This window comes from Xiphophorus maculatus, chromosome 21, assembly GCF_002775205.1.
Source record: "Xiphophorus maculatus strain JP 163 A chromosome 21, X_maculatus-5.0-male, whole genome shotgun sequence".
Classification (NCBI taxonomy): domain Eukaryota; kingdom Metazoa; phylum Chordata; class Actinopteri; order Cyprinodontiformes; family Poeciliidae; genus Xiphophorus; species Xiphophorus maculatus.
The window spans coordinates 9,012,392-9,034,223 of record NC_036463.1 but is presented as its reverse complement, the minus strand read 5'-3'; the positions used below and the strand labels follow the sequence as shown (position 1 = coordinate 9,034,223).

Genomic DNA, 21,832 nt, shown 5'->3' with positions numbered 1-21,832 from the left:
AGAAAACTACCTTTGCAGAAAAAGCACACCACTTTACCATGGTCCAGATCTTGTTTGTTCTTCCACAGCAGTTGAATAATATATTCCTATCTATGAAACCAAGATTTTAAAAAAGCAGAGAGAAATTTCTCAGCGTTTTGGCGTTGCATGACCATTCATTTTGGCCATGTGAACCCCAAAATGGAGGAACATTTAGGTTCCTTCAAGACCTGAAAGAATTCATTGCTAATGCTGATACATGTATTCTATGCTCTTCATTTGTTTACATGCACTTTCCTCTGACCAAACTGTCTGCACATTGAAGCTACCAGAAAGAGCATTAAATTGTAGACGTAGCCTACAAGAATAAATAAGCTTACATTACAAATATGACCAACATGTTTCCAAGTATGCAGCTTCATAAGGCAATGCTGCTCTGTCGCATATTTCAAAGTCACTCAACACATTCATACCTTAAAAATCTACTGACGGAAATATCTTTCTTCAGATCAAGATATTGGCTTTCCTTTTTTAAAGCACAAAGTATGAAACTAAAATTCTCAGACATATACATATTTTACACATTGAGTTTTAACCTTTGTATGCAACTGCTTATTTAAAGGGAGAAATACATACCTTATGTAATAATTAAGAAGAATTATATCAGTTTTAAGTCAACAAGTCTGAAAATGGTCTTACTGTGTTTAGCAATGTCTATCAAGAAAGTTTCCTTTATTAAACTCACATAACTTGGAAATGTTGTTTTATTTCAGAATATTGGTTTATTTTGTCTATGCTTAGGTGATCTGCTGAGTCGCGAATTAATTAAACATCTATATGCTGCTATAAATATGTCCCTGCTCCAAACTATTTAAAAGGATAGATCAGAATTTTTGAAATGAGATTATGTTAAAAAGTCAAATCTGACGTGTGGTGGATCACTGTATGTGGCATCTTTATTTGACACAGATCCAATGTAGTCACAGAGAGGCCAAGATCAAAGCAGACTTCTGCCATTGTGCTTTCTGCACTGGGTGGTTATTTACAGAGAAGCAGATGATTATTTCTAGGATGACAATGCGCTACCGATAACCTTCTTTTGTGAAACACGCACTAAGATTGTAACGTCATTACGCCATTGTCTGCAGGAAAAAAACATGTTGGTGAATTAGCATTCTTTTAAACTTCTATAATAACTTTGTTTTTTTTAACACTGTGTTACGTTTCTTTGACCAGAGTTGCTTTATATACTCGCTACTTCAAAACATATTTGACACAGGAAGATCCATGGTGGCATACCACCTCCAATCTCAATCTGATGTGCAAATAATCATTGGCTTCTCTGTAAATAAGCACCGAATGCAAATATTGCAATGGTTTAGAGGTTCTATGAACTTTTTGAGCTTGGGGTTGTTAAGGATGGTGGAAGTCTGCTTTAGACTTGATCCTTCAAACCCAAGTAATCTGGATTCATACATCATGAAAGCACAGACAGAATGACCTACTGCAAATAGGCTACTACCTATTATAACCAATTATCATAACTTCACTTCAGCAATTATGAGCCATCCCTTTAACTAAGATCACAAAGAGATCTAAGTCTAAAACTTACAAATTAAATCTCTGTGTTACATACTGTTAGTGCAGCTATTATTCAAGTTAAGATACTATGTGTGCTTTATCAGTGTGAGTGTGCATAATCAGATACACAAGACTTTCCAGACTTTCTGCCCTGACATACCCGCATTAACAGGAAGGCACAGGGCCAAAAGATGAGCCACAGACACATGGTGTGTGTTTACTTGAGCATCAGCATATGAGAGTAATGAGTGACTAGTATACCAAAGTAGCTCCAAAGGAGGATGTGAGCTACTTAAAGACAAAAAAATGGGTACAGAAGAAATACCAAGTGTTAAATGAGGCTATTGGCAGCAGTAATTGATTTTTTTTGTTTACTGCCTCCTGACGAAGCTCCTCCTGAGAAGTTGACAGGTGTAACTCTTTAAATGGAGTGCAAAGTTTACATCCTTACTGAATAGACGATGTCATTAAAACTCTAAATGCACAGTCAGTCATAAGGAGATGTTCTATATTCCTTGTAGAAGTCAATATTACATTAGACAAGTGTAACGTCGCTAGTTGTGCTTTTAGAGATCATTCACTGTCCTCCCCCTCAGTCTTCCTCCCGCATTGTTCAGCCAGCAAAATAAAAAACAGAGAGGAGGAAAGAGATGAGCTGTGCAACTTTTGCTTTAGACGTTCAGAGGCCAACCACATCTCCATCTATCAGCAAAAATGATAAATAAAAGCTTCTATTTATTTGTAACCTAATGAATCCACAATATTGTTTTACCTGTTGAGCTATCTCTATCAAACAAAAAATAGCTGTGTTTAGAAAGATCTGCCTCTTCCCTCCCCACCAGGGGGTGCTGTTGAAACCCCCCCACTTATGCAATGTTTTGTTGTCAAAATATGTGCGTGTATGAAACAAAGCATCTGTTGCAAACATTAGACCAGAAACAAGATGTTAATATTTCCTCTGTCATTTATTAATTAAAACACTAAGTGCTTCTTACCGGACTGGTGTGTCTGTTGCTGTGCTTTTTGGTTTAGCTGTGACTTTGTGCGTGACTGCCAGTAATCTCCAGCAGTGTGTGCACTTCATTAACTCATAGGCCAGAGTAGGTGTAAGCCAATCCAGCCCTCGGCTCAGATGTCGGCTAGTTTCCCTTGACAACATTTGCTGGGGCAACAGCGGAGTTCTGAGGGAGGGGTAAAGCGACGCTACGGACAGCTGTGACTGAGAGGACATCAACCGAGGAGCCAGGGGGGAGGAATTTTCTCCCTCTCCTTCTGTGTCTAAAAACTAACTGCAGAATCAGACTCACTCTGGCTTGACCGCTTTAATCACCAAAGGGAATTTGGTCTCTTGCTGGATAAAAGATAGGAATTGCTCTGGGTACAGTTCATTTAATCATAACATATACCCAGTGTGAATAACCAGTTTAACATCTAAACAAGTGTAGCAAGGCTGCATATCAACTAGTGGTTCTTTGGTCATTTTCAGAAAAAAAAAAAGTAAACAAATGGTATGAAAGCAAACACTGTAGATTACACTCACAAAAGTACTTTGTTCAGAAAATATATTCACACGTCTTGAGCTGTGTCACATTTTAACAAATAGCTTACATCTGAACAGAAGAGCACAGAATTTATCTTTTTGGTTAACATCCAATGACTTTTCATTGTTTAATATTATGAAGACAATATCAGGTTTGATAAATCAACCCTACTCAGAGCTGGAAAAGTTTAGATTAAAATGGCTTTGTGAGCCAGAATGGCCCAATCAGACTTAAATCTTATTGAGAATCGGCAGCAAGACATTTTCTGAGCTATTTTGCAAAAATAAATGCACAAAAATGTTGTCTTCAAATGTGCCGGTCTAACAGAAACATAACCTTAAAAAGTGTCATTCCTTTAAGAGGTTAGTTTTGAAAAATGGCAGCAGAATACAAATGCATGCTTTGGTTTTTTGATTCTCATTTGTAAAACAAATGTGGAAAACCACTTCCCAATATGCACTGCTTTGTGTCAGTAATTCACACAAAACCCCAGTAATATGCATTGAAGTTTGATGTTACTTTTACACAACGTCTACAACCTTTAGGGGCATGAATACTTTTACATTATATTATATGGCTAAAGTAAATATGTCATTGCATCTAGCATATTTTTTTATCAGATGGCACTCGTTTTTATCAGTATAAACCCTATGAAAGATTATTTCACAAATGTTGACATTTCAAACAAAACATGGCCATTTTGAGAATTTCATCAGAATTTAAAGGAGAACTACCAGATATTCAAAACTCCTGACTGATAGTATCACACTATATGTGCCTATGGAGTAATGCAAGATAACAGTCTGCCCCTTTCTTACTAAGAAATGCAATTGCATGAACTGAGATGACAAAAAGGTAAAACTCAGGCATTTTAGTATGTGTGAGTGTGTATGAGTTGATAACATATCTAAGATCTTTATTGGCAAGTTTCTATGTCAACTAACACGATGGACATGAACACACAAGAAAGCACAAAGCATACAGAAATGATTTGGATGGTGCCCAGACACAGATGGTTTTTAGGTGATATGAAGCTTAAAAATTATTTTACTTTAGAAGTCAGTTGGCTTACAGAAACATAACCTAAAAAAGTGTAATGCAACCACAAAAAATGCATGATGCTACCTGCTTAGAACTGAAGTGGTTCAAAGTTTTGGAATAAATCATTCATTTGAAATTTAGATGCAGCCGGGGAGACTTTAAAAGATGCGTTATAATTGCAGTCCTATGCAAATGACTGAAATGTTTTCATTTGCAGGAAGTTAACTACGTATTCATCCTGCACAACTCCTCCATTTAAATGTCTCTTTTAATATGCCGGCTTTCTCACAAGTTTGTTAAAAAGTGATTGCGTTGCAATTGACTCTATCCCTCCTAGCGATAAGCAGCTTAAGACCCAGACTTTGCAGCCAGTCAATCATGTGTCGCTCACTTTTCTTGCTGCACCTCATATCTCGCCCGCTTCGTTCTGCCCTGCATGCAAGCCAGGAGTAATCAGCTGTAGCGGTTATTACCAACTGACGATTCAAGTATGCAAAACCACAATTCAGCATTTGTTCAACCAGAAGATTCACATTGTGGCATTCTGTTTTAAACTGTGCTGTCCCCGTCAGCTCTGAGCTTCTTTATATTCAATGACGAGATAAATCAGGTCCAGTTCTGTGCATTCGAGGGTAGCAGGTGAAGCTGAGTGGCTGCACGAGGCCCTGCTTGAGGGAGGTGAGTGCTGCCTGAGCTGATAAGTGATGCAGGTGGTGGGAGATGAAATAGGGCCCCCATGAAGGGGGGGATCCACTCCTGAGAACACTGGTGCCTCTGTCCCAGTCTTTATCTGTGAAATCCTCTGTGTGCTTCTGACTGTGTATTCCCACATTAATGTATATGTGTGCCATTCAATGAGCTGGGTGGATTGTGTCCAAGCGTACAAGTCCAAGGAGCAGATAGGGGGTTCGACTGGGAGGTTTTTGAATGTGGACCAGTTTGGTTGGATCTGCTCTGAAGAACAGTGGAAATTTGGATGAACTGCAATGTAGCAGGGTTTATGTTTCCCATAAAGGAGCTGGAAGCATGGACTTTCTAATGAGATCATAAGAATGCAGGTGATTATTTCTAAGGGGATATTAGGAAAGAAACAGAAGCTTTACTGTTGTGCAGATGTGAAAAGCAAAAAAATGTTACAGCTTTCCCATGGCAGAGGCTGACAAAGAGTGACTTTCTGCAAACGTTAATAGTTATTCCATGTTGGGGCCACAATACAAAAGCTATAATCAGGTCGTGGGAAAATGAATCAGAGGAGAAACGCACAATATGACAGATTGTTTTTTTTTTTTTTTTTTAAACAAAATCTCAATAGAAAGTTCTTCCAGATCTTTTTGCGCTCTGATCAGGAACTTGTACCTTTAACCTAATTTGACACTAAATTAAATTACACAGTTAACTCAATCGCAGGGTACAATGTAGCAACAGACTAAGTTAATTATTACAGCGAAATATCAAATTATTTCTTTTTAAAGCTACTTTAATAAGAAAATAATTCAGATAAAAATGGGATGAAAAAAATTATACACTAGACAATATGTGTTAGACCTCCTTATTACCTTATCAAAAATGGACACAAAAGTCATTAGGACCTGTTCCATGTGTGATTTATGAAACAGTTTATGAACTTGCTAAGCTAAGTATATGGCCACTGGAAAAAATATTTAAATAGCATGCCCCTATTTTATTAATAGCTCATTTGTGGTCTTTCCCACAAAATTAATGTATCGATAAATTAAAGATGGCAAAGAAGACACATTTCTTAAAGAGGGAACCTGACCACATTCTAACTGTGGTTTATGTCACACTGAAATACAAACATGACCTGGAACACTGTTCCTCACAGGAATAATCTTTGAAAATGCTGTGTAATGTCTTATTTCATTGACATACTTGTCCAACATTTTAGAAGTGCTGGATGAGTTCCTGTATCCCTCCAACAGCCCTGGGATGCATGTTAGCAGCACAGCACCAAACCAAATTAAGCTAATCTTCTCAGTTAAATATTTTTGTGGAAACTGCATAGATAAATATATATATATATATATATGTATTGAGCAGCGATAGCAGAGTTCCTTCAACTGATCAAAGGCAAGCCCTTTTTCCCTTCAGGACTAAGAAGTAGAGAGGCACTAGCCAAGATGGCTGCTTTACTAAACATTTTGCCCACAGAGATGAATGCCGAGACTTTTCTAAAATTACCATTATGTTCCAGTAAAGGCTCTCACCCGCTTCCCATTAAGTATATGTTAACGTTGGACAGTTCTAAAAGGCATTACTGGCATTTTTAGAATAGTTTGTGTTCTTTTAACAGGGATGGGTGGAAAACTGTTTCTTTATGAATTAGTTAAACACTTTTTCCTTTGTAGGTATATTTAGATATCCTGCTCAAACTTTCAAGTCAGCTGCTGATGCATTTTGCCTAATGACAGTGGCAGTAGCAGAATGTGATAAAATCGGTTTAATCATGTAAATGTAAAAACAAATAAACGGGAAAAGGCTGCAGGAAGAAAACTCATTTTCAAAGAAAAGCAACTGTTTCATCTCCACAGCTGGCCAGACTGTAACAGCCTTCAGGTTTTCTGATTGGCTATTGATGACATCATCCTCCAGATCCAAACCTCCTTTCCAGCCGACAATGTAATCAGTGCCAAAACATCTCAGTGATGTAATGCAGGGAGGGCCATCATAAACGCTCAAGTAGCACCCTCCTCTCCTTTTTCTCTTCCACCACCTAACTCTTATTTCTTCACATAATTCCTCTATCTTTTCGCTGCAGCCTCTCATCTCATCAGCTGGATTCAGATCAAATCTTTCACTGTCTGTTTAATAGCACTCAAACGCAATAGGCCAAGAGCAAGTGAGAAGCTTCTGAAACAATCATCAAGACATGACAATTTGCAGTTTTTAATGAATGCCAATGTCCTGTGGCTATTATTAAAATATATATCAGAGATTGTACCTTCTTTCCAGCTGAGGTGCAAACTGAGGTGGGCATTGCACAATTAAGCACTAAACTCCTCTGGATAAAGTGCTAAATATTATTCTTAGCACTTACATATATTACACTTGGTGTAATACCCAAACTTTTATTACAAATTCAACCTCTAAGTTATCAAAAGTGACACTCGAAGCAGATGCAAATATGTAATCTGAGATTTATGTCAGCTTGTTCCTTTATAATTTATTCAGACTATTTCATCCCTTTTTTGGCAAGACCTACACATATGTTTTTTTAATCACAGTTTGTTGATGTGTGTGTGCGTATATATGTCCTCGGCAAACATCCAGAGCTCAAGCGGATTAGAGAGGGTACTCTGCCCTGATCAAAGCGCCGCAGAATCCAGCTTACTGGGACAAACTGTGCAACAAATAACCCACGCAGAGGCAAAAGCATGCAGGCCAAAGGCAGACATTTTGCCAGCTTTAATGAAGAATCACTCTTGAACAGCAACAGTTGGAAGCATTAGTAGATCTTTCTTACAATTTAAGGAACCCCAGTCAGAGGGAGACAAAAAGAAAGATGGAAGTTTGGGCAGAGACATTCAAAGTGCTGCCATCAAGTGCAAAGCGTGCAGCTGTCAGCTGCTCCATAGAAACTCAAACTGTTAATGGAGACATATCAGGCCCTCTTTTTCATACGTCGACATCAGCCTCTCAGCCCCTAACATAATATCGATAATGTGTGTGGTCAAAAGACAACATGTTTACAGAACTAACGCCTTATTTGGAAGCAAACTGAACCCCAACACTATAAGCTATAAGAAAAACTGCTAAACTCTTATAAGCTATTGTTGGTTGTTTTAAACCATCTTTTAGCATCATCAAGTGAGTTGATGAGTCGAGTTGAACTGCTTAGGTACAAACTTTATGCAATGTGCCAGTTAATTATCGCACATCACATATATACCATCATTTCTTCAAGATTTTATTTTTACCATTGAAAACTGTTTGTATCTTAGGATAAAAAGTTCCGCATTTTTTTCTAAATGTCAGCTTTTTGTATTGTCATATCAAAAGACAAATATGAAGAAATCAAAAATTATTTTCCTGAACCGAAAAAAATAAAAATACTAGTGTATTTCTTCAAAATATCAAACTTGTGGTAAGAATTTGCAGGTAAAAGTAAAGCTAAAGAATGCATTGCATATTCAAAGTTTAAATTTGTTAAAAGGTGGTAATACATATTTTCTTGGCACCCAGTTTCATTTTGGAGCACACTCAAGTAACTATGTTATCTTCAGTTGCTATGAAAATCCTATAAATATCAAAAATAACTCAAAAGAAATTTGAATTCACATCACACCTTGAAATTGGCCTCTGTCCCTTTAAGAAACCGCAACCCTTTCCAACATTCACCTTCAGCATGTCATCACAACAATGCTTCTTCATGATGTGATTTACAACCCCTCTTAAGGACCTTGTAGTTTGCACATGGTGAGCAGATGTGCAGTTTCACCAGGTACTAATTGCTGCTGCCGCTAGTCTGGTGGAGCTGTGTGGAGGAGGTGCAGTGGAGGGATGGTCTGTGAGCCGCTGGGAACCAAAGCTCTAAGGAAGAGCTTTGGTTAAATAGGCACATTTTCCTGCTATAAACTAGAACCACTGACTGAAGCAGATAGCAACACCAATGAGTCTAAAGAGTGCTTTTCAATTTGGCAATGATTACTGACTTCCCAATGATTACTCTTCTTAGTACAATAAAAACACATTTCATATAATTTACATGTTTGTAGTCCAAATACAGACTTTCCCTATTCAAACAGATTGTTTTTGGACAAACATCAAAAACAAGTACACAATTTTACTGTTGAACTTTACCAGAATGGGGGGAAGAAATCCCACCACATTACATTTTTTATGATTGTTCACCTAATTAAAGCTAAAAACAAGTGGTAAAATAAATAAATCATGCCTGCTGCAACTTTTCTTCCTTATGCAGATAAAGTAATTTAAAGAACCTTAACTTCTTAACTACATCATGGGTATTACTCGGCTCTAAGGAGAAGTGCATCAACATCAAGTCATGCATAATAGATGTCCACTCTGTTAATTCAGTTTAAGATAGTGACTGTAATTAAGTAATTCTCCAGTTGTACAGAGAGTCCTCCATCAAAATGTCTGAGCTGAGCTTTTGGAGGCCAAATGAGTTGTGGCTAATAATAAAAACCCTCAGCGCGGCTTGCTTCTGTGAAAGGCAAGAGGACATCGGGTAATTTCAAAATAAGTCAAACTGATATTATAGTATGCAAGCAAGGCATACGGTGCTATTTTCCACTTTCTACTAGCTCAAAGGAAAGTTTAAAAAGCTGGCAATCCGCTGGTTGGAGAGCATGCATGCCACATTTCAACACAGATGCAAATCCACAGGGAGGAAGTTGAAACAACACCCTAGTCCTGCCTTCAGCTTCGTTTTGCACCCAGTGAGATAGTTTTGTGATGTCTGTGTGGCTAACCACAGTTATTGACGAGTTGATGATTTTAGCATGTGCCCACCAGACCATTGGCTCCAGGGGTCTTACATCTTGGAAAGTTGAATGAAGAGGGGCATTGTTGTCGCACTGCTGGGAAGGATACACTCTCCTGTGAAAGGAAAACCTTACAGGAAGGAAATGTTGAAATAAAGCGCTAAGAAAAAGTGTCGAGGGGCATAGCTGAGGCAACAATGTGAGTGCATAAAATAGTGTGTGAAGTGGATGTTTCCACAATTTCTGTTTCTAAAAACAGATCAACGCAATTCCTTATAAAGTGTTCTGCAGATTTAAAGGTGAAATGAGTAACTCTACCTCATATTAAAGAAACTATCAGCAAAATGAAAACCTTGACATAAATAGAAATATACAGGTAGATGTACTGTTAGAGTAGTGGTTAAAGTGGATGATTCAGGAAATCAGTGTTATGTTACCCACAAATTTTATTTAAATCTTCTTGTAAAACATTAATGTCTCCTTAGTGAATAAAACTAGGGAAAACAAATAGATATTTGTTAGGACTGCCAACTGAATTCAGTGCTAAATGTAGATATTTCCCTTCAGAAACACACATTTTTTTTAGCTTAGCTTTAAGAAAACCTTAGAAACTAGACGTCTCCATCTCAGGCTCCAAACAGGAAGAATCTCTGCACAAAATCTCATTGTGGTTTATTGAAAAATGTGCAAAAAATGTCAGTCATGGCTAACTTTATGAGCAAACCAATTGTCAGGCAAGCGAGCTAAAGTTATGCTTGGCTAAACATTCCTAGGAAACATGTTTGTTCACAATGTGCTGCATTCAACATGTTTCACCAAAACTATCCTCAACCGCAGTTAGACTTAAAGCTGTCACACTTGTATAATCCAATTCAAATAAAGTCCTCAAAGATTATGGAGTTCATTCTGTGCAAAAGCAGCAACTCTCTGAATATATACCTGTCATTACTTTTAGCATATAATGGTTTTATTAGACACCAAGTATTAAACTGCTCTGCCGGGCATCCTTCCAGTATTTACATGGTCCTGTCTATTTATCAGCCAAGGCAGGAAGCAGTTTTCCAAACAGACCACATACAGACAGAGGACAGGTTTCCTCAAAATGTCCAAACTCCAGAACCCGATTAGCCACCGTTCCTAGAATATCCCAGTTTAAAAAAAAACATCCTGCATTTGTCACAGACTTACCAGAACTATTTCAGAGATTGGAGTTTTGTAATCTCAGTCATGCTTAAATAAGAGTTTAGGAGCCTTGAGGAGTAATTATACAATCATATGTTAATAATTACTTATTAGTGGAAAGTCAATTTAATCCATAGAAAGCATTAAAAAAATAAATCTGAAGGAAAAGGGCAAGCCACTGCAGGTTTTTAACAAGGCTGTAAGTCTCATTCATATTTATTGGGATTAGTCAGCCTTAATTCTCAAATTCAGCCATTTCTTAATTAATGTCTTATGAGGATAAAAAACCTTCGGTGATGTATACTTTCAAAAAAACTGTGACATGTGGCCATATTTATAAGTTGTTAATAAAGGCAAATTCAAATCTTTATCACATCTCAAACATGATTCTCATTCATTTCCCTACGGGTTCACTTTAGCACTAGCTCAGTCGTAAAGCTTCTGTTAATTTGTATACAAAAGTTGTCTATCACTGGTACAAGCAGACCCCAGTAGCCTCTGTGTAAAGCAGGAGGCACCATGTCTGGCCAAAAGCCTCAGAGACATGATAAATGGGAGACCCAGGGTATTTATCTTGAAAGAAAAAACCCCACAACAGGTTAACAGTATCAATATCTTTTTCAGTTTTTTTTTATCATGTTACTTAACCTCATCCAAATTTTGCAACTTCGCCATAATAAACTTTATTGCATTTTATTCAGATTTTATGTGGCAGAGCAGCACAAAGTACTGCATTACTGTCAAGTGGAAGGAAATTAATACATGGATTTCAATTTCTCTTTGCAAAGAGGTACCAGTAATATGAGATGTGCATTTGTATTCAGCCCCTTTTAACTATGACACACCTAAATTAAATCTATTGCAACCAACAACCCGTGTATAATTTTATGTAGATATATATCTTGCGTCAGAGTTTTGTTTGAGAACACTAATAAACGCACATCATAGAGAACAAGGAACACAGCCAACTGGTCAGGGACAAAGTTGTGAAGACATTTATAGCAGCAAAATATAATGAATAGTTTAAACTTCGAACATTTCATAAAGCACCGTTAAATTGATCATATTCACGTCAACAAGAACACACCATCACCATAGTGGGACATGGTGGTGACGGCACCGTGCTGTGGAATTACTGCTAATCAGGAGATATAGTGAAACTTGTCTGAGCTGATTAAAATGCTCTTCCGACACAAAAATCAAAGAGAAAATTTTCATTTTACCCAGTCAAGTTCTTCATTAGCTATCCTACACTATTTTCACTGTATAATCCTCATTTGAACAAATCACACATCCCTGACTCTAACAATGCTCAACAGAAAAGATTCTGTTAAGTATCTTTCTGTTGAGTATACATCTTATGTATTTATTTATTCAAATACATATCATGTATTTGTATAAATACATATAATGTATTTATACAAACTGCTCCTTTTCTAGTAACAACTGTCAGTACTCATTCCCCATCTTTTGTGGTTTAATATCGAGTTTATCATACAATAGTTTTCTGAATAAGTGCAAATACCAAACACAGTAAACCACTCATTAGCTAAGCTGTATTTAGTAAAATATGGGAGCTAACTGCTGGCCAATCATAAATATTGGGAAAACTTTAGAGTAATACTGACTTAGATTAACAATGTGTTTTAAAAAAGGGTGTGTCTGCCTTAATATTAGACTCTGTTTATGTGAGCAGAAGCCTACCAAAGCCTTTGAGATTTCCATTGTGTGGGCAAGTTTAATCACATCCGTCTTTAATCATGCCTACGACTGATAATGGATGTTATCTCAGAAGGCTTGATCAAGTTCAAGAACTCAATGTGTCAACAGCTGACTCGGGCCACACAGAAAGATGACAGTGCAGCCAGCTTAATGGAAAAACTTCCAGTCAGATCTCTCACACAATTCCATAATAAATCCAGATTTGTATCCCAACGACGTCTTCTGCTTCACTCACCAGATGCCATCGGTCCAGGTAAGTAATCACAAATCTCTATGTTCAATGACAGCCATCAAACTCTGTTGTAGATCAACTAAGATAGCTGGCTCAGGTGCTTGATGTATGTCACAAATGGAAAATGCTATGACTGATCCGATGTATTAGTTCAGACTGGTATTAAAGTATTCAAATTCAATACTTGTTAATTGTCTGATAATGTTAGACAACTTGAAGCATATGATTAAAAGCTACAGAGTACCTCTGCTTATAAAAGCGCTGCCAAAATCGCTGCGCCTCATATGCTAGCACTTAGAAAAACAGCACGGCTATATTGCACTGGCAGCCAAAGCATTACCTTACACTTAATAACAGTTTCCTGTGGTCTTGTAAAAAAAAAAAATAAGACAACTTGCTATATCAGCAAAGCACACATAAAACCTGCGAGACAGTTAAGCTCAGCCAACATGCCAAAACTGGTGATAAATGATGAATTTTGGGGGCTCTCAGATGGGTGTAAGGGTGAAAGCTCGTTTGTCTTTTTGAGAGGAACACTCATCTTCTGTCTTTTCATCATGTTTCCCAGCAGGAAGACTGAGGTCGATGTACTCGCAGCTCAAACAGACACAACAAATCACAACAACAACTTGCGATTCAGGAGCTAACAAGTTCATTTAATTCAGCAAATTAGAAAGTGTAGCTCATTTAGCTTACCACAGCCACAATTCAGTTTCTTAGAAAATCTGAATTATGCAGAATGTCAAGAAAGAAGAATGTTTAATACAGAAATGTCCATATTGCAAGTTGCTGCTTGGCACAGAGGCATTTAGACAAGTTGCTTTATTCACTGTCTTTGCTTAGTCTGCATTGATGTATCTGGTGTCTCTGATTTTTTCTCTTAAAAATAAACGATTCTAAATAAATAATGAATAAACCAACAGATCAGTTTTCTGGCCAGAGATCTTTTAAGCATGTGTTGATACATGTGGTAGCGTGAGTAGCTGCCAAGTCTTGAATGAATGAAAATCCACATCCTCATTATGCTTGGAGAAAGAAGCATGAAGAGTTCTAAAAGTTCAATTTTGTCTGACCCTGGACTAAATAAAACCAACACCTGCAATATACTCACTATAGAAGTCATGGACTTCCTTAGTGAGAACATGGCTCACTATGGAAACTTCAGAGTACACCTTAATCAACTTTGACTCTGTGCTTCTCCTTTACACTGGTACCTTGTTTTACAAATGAAATATAAAATGCTCTTACATCTAAAAAGGACCATCGAGATTCACCCAGCATAGGAAAGTTCCTGTTTTATCTTATTGATGTTGCTTGTGCAACTTTTGCGATACATTTTTTTCTTCCACTAAACTTTCAAATAACATGTTTGAATATGGTCCTCTCTAAAACTTCTACACCTGTAACCTTCTGTGGCTTATCCAACTTGTGCTGGGTGTCCAGAATTGTCTGGTGGGCAATTTTTGTGCCAGCAATCTTAACCTGGCAAAAACAAAACGTCTATTTAAAAATAAGTTTTTTATTAGTCTTAAGTAATATATTATCATTTTCAGTGGAACTGTATCTTGACTTTTCTTTATCTGTAGGCCATAATGGCATTCACTTTCTTAAATAACTGAAATAGATTCATTTGTCTGTTATATTCTGACTCTTTGAAATCAACTGTAGTAAAAATAAATATGTAATATTTTGGTTGTACCTTGATAAATTAAACACGGACTAAGTTTGACACTATGCTTAAAGTTTCTAGAGGCAAGGAAAAAAGCAAATGGTCTTCAGTGTTACAGAAAAGATTCGGAGGAAATTGTGAAGATAAAATAGAGATAGTCACTAATTAGGACTCCCTTACAGATTTTACAGCAGCTAAGTCCAAGATTCCTCTGACACTAATGTTTAATCTGAGTGGAGGAATGCAGAGTCTTCTGACTAGGAAAATACTGCAATCCATTAGATCCAAACGAGACCAAATCCCCAGTAAATCTGAAGCACAAGAGGCTACTTTGATGCTACAGATAACCATGATCTAAAAAGATGAAAAAGGTTCAAAGGTTGAGAAAAGTTCAGCTTGCTAGGACTTTACAGATCTCAGACAATTAAAATGACAGATAGTGTGAGGACTGTGTCTTGTAAAAACTTTTTTTTTCCCAGTTCACCCTCTCATGATCTGACCCTCGACACTCTCCTCTTCCCCCATCAGCTTAATTAGACAAAGCCACACACACATTAGTGGCTCCTTTTTTCTCTGCCTTCTTTCTGTTTTTTTTTCAGCCCTGTACTGAATGGTTGGCTGAATTTCAGGCCCCCTCACCTCCCAAAAACTAAAAACAACTATGCAAAACAAGCAGCTTTCAGAGCCAGGATCAGCATCAGAAAGTAGCAACACTTTAAAAACAGTGAGCTGAATGAAAAACTTCCAAGTCCAGGTATAATTAAAGACAACATTGCATACTGCAAGTGTGGAGACACTTCTTAAGCAAAACAAGTTTATTTCGGTCTGCATGAATCCACAGACAAATAGAAAAAAAAGGGGTTATGTTTGAAGATGAAACATCCGTGCTTCCATCAGCTCTCTCTGAGAGAGTATGTTATTGTATGAGATGTAGCTACTCACCCTGAACTCTTTCTGTAACACAGTATGTCCTGATAAGATTTCTTTTTCTTTTCCCACTGGAAACAACCACAGCGACACAAACGAACACTCTGCTCCCCGCAGCCCTAAAACTTTTTGCTCTCTGCCGGCAGATCTCCTGATTTCCCCTCCCAACCTCTCTCTCGCTCTTACTTCAGCACTTCCTGGGCTGTTGTTTATGCTCCAATCAGGCCATCCAAGAAACTACTGCTAGCCCCTTCCCTTCTCTCTCTCTGCCTCTCTCTCTCTCTAAAATGTTGTTTGTCAGAGGCTTGTCACATGCAGGCGTCCATCCGTTTGTGTGTTCCCTCCGAACTTTAAAAGGTGTTTTAACCTCTCGCCACAATTTGGGAATCTGATTCTCCTCCGTCACAAGACCAAGAGAGAAAGGGTGAAGGTGGAGGAAGGGCTTCCTGCTAAATCGTCTTAGTGAGACAGATACATTTTTAAGGCATATGGGAAAAGGAGGTGCAGTGTTCAGTTAGGGCTGGGGGTGTGTCTGGAACTTTCTCTCCAAATCCAACAGCTTGTTGTTAAAAACCACAGCCGACTCAACCCTTCATAGCCCCTACAGAGCCTCAGCCTCTCCTGCAGTCTGCCAAGAATTTTCTCCATACTCCCCCAACCCCTTTAAAAACTTTCAATTATTATTTCCCCAGCAAGCTAGCCAATGTTCATTTTAAATAAAAGAAGAGCTACGGTGCTACATGTGAGTACAGAGCAGTAAGGGCAGGGAAGTGGACAACATAAACAGTGACCAGGTCAAGCTAATACCAACTCTAATCAGTGTGGTGGATATTACTAAATGAACAAGAATCAGTGACTTGTTTAAAATTAAGCTGGAGGATGCACAAAAATGCAAGAAGCTATCTAGAAAGGAAACTATTTTCTACCACACACCTTGGATTCTTTCAGGTTCTTTCATTCTTGGAAGAAATTTTACTGTCATGGAGGTTCAAACTGAAGCAGTGATCTCTATTGTGGCCAAAGCTACAAATAGAGTGAATTAGATCGAAGGATATTCATGTGTGAGAATGGTCAAAACCAAAATCTAACTGGAAATTATGGACAAACCTTTTAAATTTCAGTTCACAGAAGCTTGTTTAATCCATTTCAGCTTGATCAACTTTGCAAAGAAGAATGGGCAAAAATATTCTGTGTCTAGATCTGCAAAAGTTGGTAAGTTGTATCCCATTACACCTGCAGCTGTTCTACAAAGTATTGACTTCAAAGAAGCTGAAAATACATTCATCCCATTTCAGATTTTATGGATATTTGTAATTTTTATCCACTTCTTATGTGCATTTTTTTTGTTGGTCTACAAAATAAAATCCTAATAATGCATTGAGATTTGCAGTTGTGACAAAATGTAAAAATATTCAAGAGATCTGAATACTTTTACATGGGAGATTGAAATGACCAAAATGAGCCCCTCTATCATCTTTCCTTCAATCTGACTGTACTAATTTCACCCCATTCCTCCTCTAACCTCTCCTTTCATCCTGTTTTGAATGCAAGCCTTTCAGCCATTCAGCCAAGACACATGGGCAGATTGGGGTGCTTCTGTGCCAAGTTGGATTCAGGAAACGTTCGTCTAGTTGTTTAGTCTGGGCACCATGTGTTGGAGCAGAGAGGCCTCCCTCCTTCACCAAACCCCTTTTTTTCCCTTTGGCACAGAATAAAAAAACCACACACTGACAGACGTGATCTGGACAGTCACACAAAACAAAAAACACTTTAAAGCAGCAGCTAGTATGGACCTCAAGGCAGAAATGTGCAAAGATGAAATGTGCTGTCACTCTACCTGTGGTTCAGATATGCAGGCATGACGGCCTTATGCATCAGCATTTATTTAATCACGTAATAATGGGTGAGAAAGATATGTTGACTCAAAGTGAGAGATATTTATGGAGCAGCAAATGTGTGTTTTGTATGGGTGTGACTTAACTTTTTTCACATCTGTGCTCACATTGGTTTTGTGCTGGTGCGACATTGAAGTTCCTTTCCTGATTTTTAGTTTTTCATCAAAACTGCAAATGGGTCTCACTTTGACTAATCCTTGAGCGTTAAATACTTCCACTGTTGAAAGGAGACCCAAACAAATGCCAAAAGGAGACAAAATAAATCAAAACAATTGGGGATTGAATAGTTAAAAGAGCAGGTGAGGATTTTACATCAGGCTTTTCAGCTCAGTGTCTCAGCCCATGCCAATCTGCTTCTGAGAAGTCGATCCTTCAGTCAGTCACCACAGTGAATGAGCCACCTGTGAGTCTTGGAAGAACTAGAAGGCACTTGTATTATTGAACTTGAGTAAAGAGGGTAAAATGGTGTGTGGTTTGCCTTCTGTGATACAAACCGGATGCAGAAAACGAGACCGAAGAGCTTTATGATCTCTACTATGAATAAATAGTAAACCTGATCTCAACATTTCAAAGATGAAAGAAAACAGGAGTCTAGATGAGGCTGAATGAATTGATTTAAAAGACGAGTCTTATTTCAAACAAAAATATGACCATATTTTTTTACGTTATCAGCTAACATGCAAAAAAATAACGAACAGGCAACAAATTGTGTTGATGTCTGTGTTTAATTCTGAATGTTCGAACATTTTGTGTGGCATACAACAGGGGCTTGTGTTAAAGCCACAATTATTTACCATGCATTAGACTTAAAACTCTGCCAAGGAGTCCCAGCTTCAGAGTGATTCAGTCTCTACTGAGCGAGGAGATGACAGAAATTCCCATCTTAGTGAGGAAGTGAGGTAAACCATGTTGCTAGGTGTGATGCTGGCTGTACTGCAATTGGTTCCGCTTCTTCTTCTACTTCTGTTTAAATGGCGGTTGGCAAACAACTTAATGGGGCACTACCGCCACCAACAGGTCAGATGTGTGGGCCAAATGTCCTCGTTACAAATATACAGGCCCACTGAGTAGTCTTTTTCTATAATGTCATTAAACACTGAGGTTTTGAGTAAGTGGACATTTGTGTTTTGACTGCAATCCATCCTAGACTGCTGGAAACACGCTTATAAAGCAGACTGTTAAATCTGCTGCCATTTTGAGTTTCTTGGGAGCAGGATCTAAACAGATTTTGATTAAATAAATTAATAACACATTAAAGTAATGAGAATATGAAGTGAGAGGTGTGACATCAGAGCCAATCTGTAGAAATGAATGTGGCACTATGAGGTCATCTGACGGTCCCGTAGCCTGCTGCTACAGTGACACAAAAGAACAATGAGACAGAGCTCGCCCAGTAAACACCACACAGGAGGTCAGATGAGCCATATGACTTTGTTTCCGTCTCCTTTTTTTAGTCATGTAAACATAAACAAGTAAAGGTGAAAAAATTGGCAGAGACTGGCGTTAAAGTTGGGGTTGTCTGAAAATATTGGTGCTTGAAAATCGGATCAAAGGATAAATCAATTCAATAATCCCAGTAGAGTTCTTCTTAGCCCTATAGAAGAACAAGAAATTATAAAAACTGTATGATTTTTTTTATTTTAAAAAATCATCCAAAGCATTTGGGGGAATTAAAAAAAAAAAACAATTGCACACATTTGTAACTTGTCTTTTCACACCTGTTTATTTCCAAGTAACATGAAAATTGCTAAAGTGAGGCTCTTTTATAAAGCAGGGGATAGAAATCATTTTGCAAACTACAGACCTGTTTCTTTGTTATCTCAGTTCTCTAAGATTCCAAGATGAAAGAAGGAAGAAAGGAAGGACCTGATAATACTTCAATCAAATCTAAATGTCACCTCTCCAAACTTTTGTGTATGAGCCCTAAGTGTATCCCAGTCCACCAGCAGAGGGTTACAGTGATTTAACATCTCCAAGCAGTAAAATAATCTCATCCTAAAACACAAGCAATAGAATAGAGGGGTTTGAAAGTTTATACCCATTATCTTATACCCGTAATTTTCAAAACCATTATACATAGAACACAAGGGGATATCTATGTATTAAAACTCTTAGGGGGAGTGGAGGGGGCTGACAAATTTGAATGCATTTACCTCTTCTTGGTTTCCAGTTTGTTGGCATTCTGTGGTTTTCAATCATTTGCATCATTAGTTTGATATTAATACAGATATGCCTTCTGTGATGCCCCCATGTTTGAAGAATATAGTCCTTTGAAGACCAGCTAACAAGCAAAAAACCCCTGTGGTATTTTTAAACAGCTATCCTTTTTCTGTGGACTTTTTCCAAACAGAGGGACAATTCTGTTTGCAGGAGTTAGGCAGCTGCATGCCACTTTGAATTTTAGCCAGTGTAGTGACTTAGTTTCGCTGTCATTCCAAATGTTTTAACTTCTGTTAGTTCCACAGTCCATATACAGGTTGAAGCAGGCGTCAAAATGATGCACAACGCTACATCTCCAGTCAAAATTTCATGCATAAATAAATGTATATGCCTGCTTTTTTAAGTTAATATCCTGGCTAAAATTGAATTCATCAATAGAAGAAACCCTCATTTCAGATATCTACATTTAAAATGGGAAGAAGACAAATGCGTTTTAGATTAAATGTTAAAATTCCTTGTCATATTTAAATGGCGATCACACTGGGCAGGTTCTCGTAGGAGAGAACTCAACAAGGATCTTGTCCAAGCTGTTAGGTCCAAAGAGCAGGGCATTTTCTGTTCAATCAAACTGAGTCACTGGCAAAAATGGAATGGAATGGTTCACCAGTTATGAACCTATTTTGCATTGATTATCACCCAAAATATACAAAATACATCAAAATTGCATAGCTGCTGCTACATAATAAAATATAGACAAGTTCTACAGGTGTGTATATTTGTGCAAGGCACCTAAAATCAACCTAAAGTAATAATGGGTGGGAGAAAGCAGTAGAAATGCTTAAACAAACAAATAAGGGAACCAAAATTCAAGGCACACATGTAAATCATTGCAAGTGCAGCAAACCATAGTTGTAAATATGGGTTTTGTTGTCATAGAAATGTAGATCTAATAATGTTTATAGAGTAATAAAAGGCATTTAGGCTAATTGTGTTTGGCCCATGAGTGCACTTTTGTGCCTTCTGGTGCAAGACAAGAATGATTGGGCTTAATAAAATCCATTTAGCATGGCAAACAGTAACAAGTATGAAATATTTATCAGTTGTGCCCTACGATGTCAACAGAAACATTGCTTTCACAATGAGCAAGGGATTTACAGCAAGCTGAAGAACTTCATCCATCTAAAAATTTTCATTTTGTGGAACATGTCTACAAGGACTTTGGATATAAAGTAATTTGCTTATCTATAAATGCTCACTTTATTGGTACTTTTAAAAGTGTTTTAGCTGTGAATAATTGATGATTTTGAGCTTCACATTAAGTGACAGATGTCGCCTTGTGAGCTGTTGGCCTCAATCAGCAACTTAGCATAATTCTGTCGACGTCTCATCGGTGCGAGAACTCGCACAGTACGCCTGTCAAAACCTAATTTCAGGGGATCATACAACAAACAAATGCATTATGATATTTGCAGCACAGAGAAGCATTTGGTCCCAAACACAATTAACATTCAATCTGCTAAAGAAGAGACAATAAAAGGGTACATCGCTTTGACTGCTGTCTGGTTGCATTTGTGGCATTTTTCAGGCTGATCTTTGTGGTGGATGAAGGGGTCAGAAAGAGGACTTTAAGGAAACTCTACAGAGGTTTGTGTCCAGCTGAAAGAACAGCAAAATGTCAGAACAATGTCATAACATTGATCTACAGCAAACACTTAAAGGTCTCCACATATTTCTCAGGGTTCAGGAATGCATGCAGCTTGGATCGCACTGAGGGGAGTTGAAGCTTAGTCTTTGATTCAGAGATATTTTTTTAACTAAAGCCTCATTTAGGGGGCGACAAAGGGCTTGTTTGGTAACTTTTCAGAAAACTGAAGAGACAGGATTATGTAATTTTTTGGTTAGCATGCAGTTTTTGTGTCCTTAATTTCTTGAGAAATAGATTTATCAAATGTTGGAAACACCAAATCTCCTCTGAGGTTTTTCTTGTTGTTAAGTTGGGTGATTTTTGAGAGAGGTTCACGGTCTGGAGGAAGGTTTGCAGGTTAGGGCTGTCACCAGAGTGTCAAAACTCAGCATCTGTTCTGTGAAAACAACAAGCCTCCAGGGACAGACCACATGTGGAACCATCCACATAGTGTTACTACCATCACCCGATGAACTTAACATGCAACAGCACCTCAAAACAGCTGCACTATTACCTTCTTACTCTTTTTATAGACTTGCGGCAGCAAGGTGGAGAATTTACTACATTCTGCACTCAAAGAGAAAAAGAAAGTTAAAAAAAATTTTAGGAAATCACAAAGTCAATTCTCAAGCTCTCTGTTGTTTTTTTGTTCTAAAATATGTACTCTTTGTGTAGCCTTGTTTTTGCCCCTACACTGTTGTCATTCAATTACTTTACTATATAACAGGAGATGTAATGGCACGTTCACACAGCA

The 21,832-nt window shown here is 37.8% G+C and overlaps 1 protein-coding gene across 16 annotated transcripts in view; it reads right to left on the bottom strand.

Annotated features, from left to right (window-relative positions):
* The window catches only part of kiaa1217 (KIAA1217 ortholog), a 119,568-nt gene that overhangs the window by 60,557 nt on the left and 37,179 nt on the right, over window positions 1-21,832 (bottom strand). Inside the window, exon 1 of one of the 16 annotated variants that reach the window (XM_023326632.1) lies at window positions 15,355-15,520. The exons of the other annotated variants lie outside the window; for them this stretch is intronic. The gene's annotated coding sequence lies outside the window, so the exon portion shown is untranslated. Of the gene's footprint in view, window positions 1-15,354; window positions 15,521-21,832 lie in introns of those variants that run through there. 16 annotated transcript variants of the gene reach the window in all.